We start from the raw sequence: 6106 nt of genomic DNA on the forward strand, positions 1-6106 counted from the left end.
ATGTACATTATTAATCACAAGCAGACCTAATGTTAATAGTATTTTCAAGAAAATTTAGAAGATTTTAAAAATATCTGTAGGGTTTTTTTCCCACTGAATTTTTAAATTTTTGCAATTTTCTATTTCATAGTATTGGTACCCCTGTGAAATTTTTCTGTAATGCCACTAGGATATTAAGGGATAGAGTTTTAAGACTATCTTAAATGAGGGATTAGAAAATTTTAGTCTATTAGAGGTACCTTTAAAATCCAAATCTATTTTATTACTTTACTATAATTAAACCTGTGGTATAAATACCATCATGCGGTTCTAATAATATTTTCACCTACCTTAAAACTCATTTCAAAATAATCTCAGAAAAACAAAAACAATCAGGGAAAAATAAAGTGTGGTAGCTTTCAAAACCTGAGCACCTGTTCATTCAAGCTTACTTTCATAAACTGATTTTATTAGGTAGGGCCTCACACTTCATAGTTAGAGCAGTTTGTAAATACATGGTTACTATTTCATTGATTTCTTTTATTCATCAGTTTGGTACTTTATGTAATGGGATTATACTAGATGCTGGGATTCAGAAGCATGGGCTCTCTGGGTTTGAAATTCTGGCCTCACCTCCAAGAGCCCACAGTGTAATGCCATAAAGAAGCATTATGGAAGTGCCTTTGCCATGTATGTGTAGTAAAGAAACAAGTGATTTGGTCTGGCACAAGGAACCTAATGTCCTCTTCACTCCTTATTTGTTTACATTTCTTTGGTTTGTGTGCTTCAGGTAGAGGTACGTATTTTCTGGCTTATAAGACAACCCCCTAATTTTACAGTTAAAACATAGGTTTAGGCCTATATTCGCTGTATAAGACTACCCCCCACTTCAAAGAAAAAACTTACTTTGCCGTCAAGATCTGCAGGTAATTTTTGTGCAATTTTGGTCTTTTGCCCCCGATTTTCGGTTGACTTTTTTTTCGTTTCAAAAGTCGTCTTATACACCGGAAAATACGGTAGGTGAAACTTTGAATTCAGGGATGGGAAAATGAAGGTACAGTTGTGAGTACACAAAACACAGAATTTATTCTTTTATTAATTCTTCTAAAAAATTTTTATTGATTTCAGAGAGGAAGGGAGAGGGAGAGAGAGATAGAAACATCAACAATGGGAGAGAATCATTGGTCAGCTGCCTCCTGCACGCCCCATACTGGGAATAGAGCCTGCAACCAGGCATGTACCCTGACCAGGAATTGACCTATGACCTCCTGGTTCATAGGTCCACGCTCAACCAATGAGCCACGCCAGCAGGGCCAGAGTTTATTCTTGAGTTATTATTTATTTATTGTATTATTTATTTGTATTACAACTGTAAACCTGGTTTTGCCCACTCCTGAATTATAGCCTAAAAGTAAATCCTCCCACTTTGGAAATATCCAGGCATATATCTAGATTTATGCTTGGATAAATCTACATATTTCAGGTTGTTCCAAATTTTCGCTCTTGAATATCAAGTACATAGTAATGAAACTTTATTTTTATAATTCACAGATCCAATATAGAAATGTTTCCAGAGTTTAGATCCGTCAGTTTGAGTTTTTCTTGAATTTCCAGGGTGATGATAATATCCCCAGGGAAGACAAGGAAACCAGAGCAATGCCAAACGGGAGAGATGGCCTGACTGTGAAAAAGCACGTGTGTACAGACATGAAGATGAAGCAGTCGGAATCCAGTGGTTGCTACTAAGAAGAAAAGTTGTGAAGTTTGTGGAGTCCTCCACAGGGGGATCCATCCTAAATCGCAAAGGTTGTATTTTTCTAAAAATTCCCTGCAAGATGATTTTGAGGGTTCTTAGACTATAATTAGAAAGATCTGATAGCTACATTTAAATATATTGCATTGTGTTTTCACTACTTAAGATTTTAGCAATTCAATCAGAGAGCTTTCTTTTGGGAAGACTTCCAAACCAATGTTTGGAGGAGAATCTACACCTTTCCATCTCAAGCTGGTGGGAGTGTTCCCCCCTTCAAATGTTTATATGGAAAGACAAACCATAAAATTTTTATATGAAAACTTAACTTTTTAAATCTCTTACAGGCTGCACTTCCAGAAGTCATTGGCCCAACGGACAAGGAGAGTAATATTCCTCAGAGTAGACACTGGCCAGTCTCAAGTCTCCTTCCCAGCTCTAGGAGAAAAGCGGGGACATGAACGCAGGCTTGGGTCCATTTGCAGTGTGGTTTGACAAAGATCGTACAGAGACAGACCAATGTCCGTTTGTAAATGCCAATGTTTTTCCTACTGAAATACGTGATCAGCACCTGGGTGTAACTCTGTCTGCTACAGCTACCGCATGCTGTGAAGCTTACAGTTAATTAAAGGGCAGAATTCAAAAGCATGGCCAACTTCTGTCAAAGCCCCAGACTTAATCGTCTGCCTCCTGCAGACGTCACCTGTGGGGTGAAGAAGCGTTGGCTGGCTCTTGGCCTGCTCCTGTCTGGAGAGGATCTTCCAAAAGGCTGGGTCCTCTTTGCGGGGCGCCTAGGTAGAGGCCCCAGGGCCAATGTTTTGCCAAAGTCCTTTTTGGCTTGCCAAATTGACTTTCCTGTCAAAGCACTAAGTGGAACATGAATGTTCCATTTTTCATAATAATATTTTTCTCTTTGTTTGTTTTTTCCCCAATGGTCTCCTATCTGTACCTAGCATCCATCCCAAACAACCGATGCAGGAAATGGGAACCAAGGCTAAAACAAACTCACACCCTCCTCTATGGCAGCCTATTTTATAATTACCAGTTAGAAACCAAAACATAAAATTCTGCCGAGACACGCTCCCCCTGGGTTCCATTAAAAAAAAAAAATCTACCCTGCAGTCAAATGGAGCTTTTGCTGTTTATGATCTGAGTTTCATTATTGTGGCTTAACAAGTCTATGGAAAGCTTAAAGATATTCGAAGCTGCAAAAACATTTCATAATTTATGAGCAACCTACAGGAAATGAAAGCTTAGCATTTCTCTCTACACTTCTCCCAACATGGCTGAACAGTTTCTTTATACCCCAATGAAGTCTGCTGCTGCAGCATGTCTGAATATATCCACCTCCCACAATAATAACCCAGATTTCACATAACAGGGCATGGTGACCTGCAGTCCTGACTATTGTTTTTAAAACTGAATTGAAAGAAATTAGAATCTCTCTCTCTCTCTCTTTTTTTTTTTTTTTTTTTTTTTTACATTCTTGTTACCAAGAAATGAACTCTGACAACAGAGACTATTAGCATGCTAATAATTCCTAGAATGATATGTTTTATGTAAAAGGAAGACCAGAAAATTGAGAAACTGTCATATATTCTACTGACAGGGAAATGTCGTTTTCTTATTTATATCTATTATTGTCCTTTTGCTTTTAAGAATATAACAGAAGAAAACTGCAATGAAATAAGATAGGTGTTGGCCAATAGAACAATGGACAACATAGTACTTAAGAAGACCTACAGGTCCTTAAAATCAATGGAGTAACAGCAATCTCCAATTAATAAACCAAAAATAAACTCTAAGTTATTGATTGGATTTAAGACATCTTTTTTTCTAGAGAAATAATCTGATAGTGTTTCTTTTACTGGGTCAGTCCACTAAAGAACAGTGATATCAATTAAATACGTTTTGTAATATTGTTGTTCATAATAAAAAATAATTTTAAAACACAGAGATTTGCTAATATGCAAAACTTTAAAATATGATTTAATAATAACATTTTTATTTTCTGTGAATGTCCTAGGGATAAAGCAAGTTAAATATAGATGATAGACATTTCTTACTGAAGAACCAACCAACCTGAGAGTTCTGAAAACAGGATAAATAGGGAAATATTGGAATAAGTATCCTATAGCGAGAGGAAACAGTTGGGAGAGGAAGAAGCATTAACTGGTTCTCAGAGCAGCCACTGGTGGCTGTGGGAAGCCAGGCAGCTTGGAGAATGAGGAGAATCTCAGGCCAAGGACAGTGTATGGGGACCAAGGGTCTATATGATCTGAAGATATATGTTCTAAATTTAGAAATATCTATACATTTTTAGAAAGAAATATTATTGAGTTATTTACATGCCTGAAAATCACCTAAGTGTGCAATCCAATTATTTTCAGTAGGTTTATTACTGTGTTGTGCATTGTACATTTACCATCATACAGTTTTTGGAATATTTTCATCATTCCAGTAGGATCCTTTCTGTTCCTTCACAGTTAATCTGTTCCAACTTCCAGCCCCAGACAACCACTAATCTGCTTCCTCTATATATAGATCTGCTTTTTCTGGACATTTCATATAAATAGAATCCTACAATATATGGTCTTCTGTGTCTGGATTCTTTCATTTAGCATGATGATTTTGATGTTCATGTTGTAGCATTTCTCAGTATTTTCTTTTATTGCTAAACTAGAGGCTGGGTGCAGGAATTCATGCATGGGTGGGGTACCTCCTGGCCTATCAGGGCCGTCTCACCTGGTCCCAATCAGTGCCAATCGGGGCTGGCCGACCATGGGAGGTTGGCTGGCTGGGGGAAGGGACTGCAGGAGGTTAGCCAGCCCAGGTATCTGCCCTTGACCAGGAATTGAGCCTGTGACCCTTTGGTGCACCGGGCCAATGCTATAACCACTTAGCATACCAGCCAGGGACCACTCAGTTATTAATAGGTGATTTCAGCTGTTCTGTGAAGAAAATGGTCTATTGTGATTCCATTAAGGAATTAGAGGAAATAGGGAGCTCTTTCTATTATAGCATATGTCCTTCCTAAATTTGAATAACATAAAAAAAATAAACTTACCAAAAAACCCTCAATTCTGAAAAATGGTAGTGTTGCAAAAATATTTTTTAGACCAATATCTCACAGATAACTTGATACAGAAGAACCATATTAGCCAAGGAGCTTCATTGCAATCAATAGAAATGGACTCTGCCTGGTTTGGGCAGAAAAGAGGTCACCAAAAGGACAGTGGTTAGCTCACAGACTCCCCAGAAGCCATGCAGCCAGGGATGCAACCACAATCATGCACAGAACGAGTCTGTGAGGACACGGAGGCTGCTGCCACGTAGTGTCAGATAGCACAGCTTGCGCGTGACACTGTTGGCACTATGCATTCGCTGCTGCATGGATGCCCCTGGCAAGGCTTGGAAAGCACAGCAAGCAGACATGCTCTCACCTTGTTTGTGAGACCAGCACCCAATTTCAAGTGAGGTAGGAGAAGAGAATACCTCTATTTTATTTTTAATAAATAAAGAAACTCTCACAGAACTAACCCCACAGCCAACTTCATTCAGGAGCTTATTGCCAAAACTGGTCACATGGCCCTTTGTAAGCCAACCGCTCAGGAGACTAGACTAGCCATGATTGGCTATATTCATCGATTTGCTTGCTGGGATAAAGATGTGACTAGCCTTCCTTGGAATATAAAGTCACACAGAAGAGCATGGATGATTGTACAAAATTGTGGTTTTGTTCACAAGAAGGAGAATAGCTATTGGGTTGACAACTCATGTGGTGAATGAACATTTATATAGAACTCAAATGTCCTTACACTATGGGCCCATTTAGTGGACACACCCACTTGCTTCTTCCCAAATCTCTTATCACTAATCCTCTGGAATTCATATTCTTTTCATGTTCATGACAATCTGACCACACCATTTGTTGCTGTCCATCAACTCATCTCTCTCTCCAGGAAAAAGCAGAGATGTTATACCACTCAAAAAGCAGGAGAATTTTCCACCTTCACTTCAGTGGACAGAGTGGGACTCAGCAATCTATCTGAGGCTGGTGTCAGTTGATAATGCAAAGCCATCTGTGAAGTATGCTTTTTTTTTTATTCAGTTAACTGATAATAGATAATTGGTCATGATGTTGTAAGTATTGATTGGTGAAGAGGTGGCAGTGTGTGAGTAGGCATACTTGGAAGACAACAGCATGTGAAACATGAGCTTTTAGGACCTGCTCAGATGCACTCACTTATATACTATTTCCACTTGGATGTGGTCGCCTTTATAGCTGGGTAGGTCAGATAACACTGAGTTCACGATAGGTGGCTTATATTTCAGAGTCACCTGGTTTTTACCGGAACCCAGTTAAGCCAAGTACTC

This window comes from Pipistrellus kuhlii, unplaced genomic scaffold (genome assembly GCF_014108245.1).
Source record: "Pipistrellus kuhlii isolate mPipKuh1 unplaced genomic scaffold, mPipKuh1.p scaffold_m20_p_5, whole genome shotgun sequence".
Taxonomy (NCBI): Eukaryota; Metazoa; Chordata; class Mammalia; order Chiroptera; family Vespertilionidae; genus Pipistrellus; species Pipistrellus kuhlii.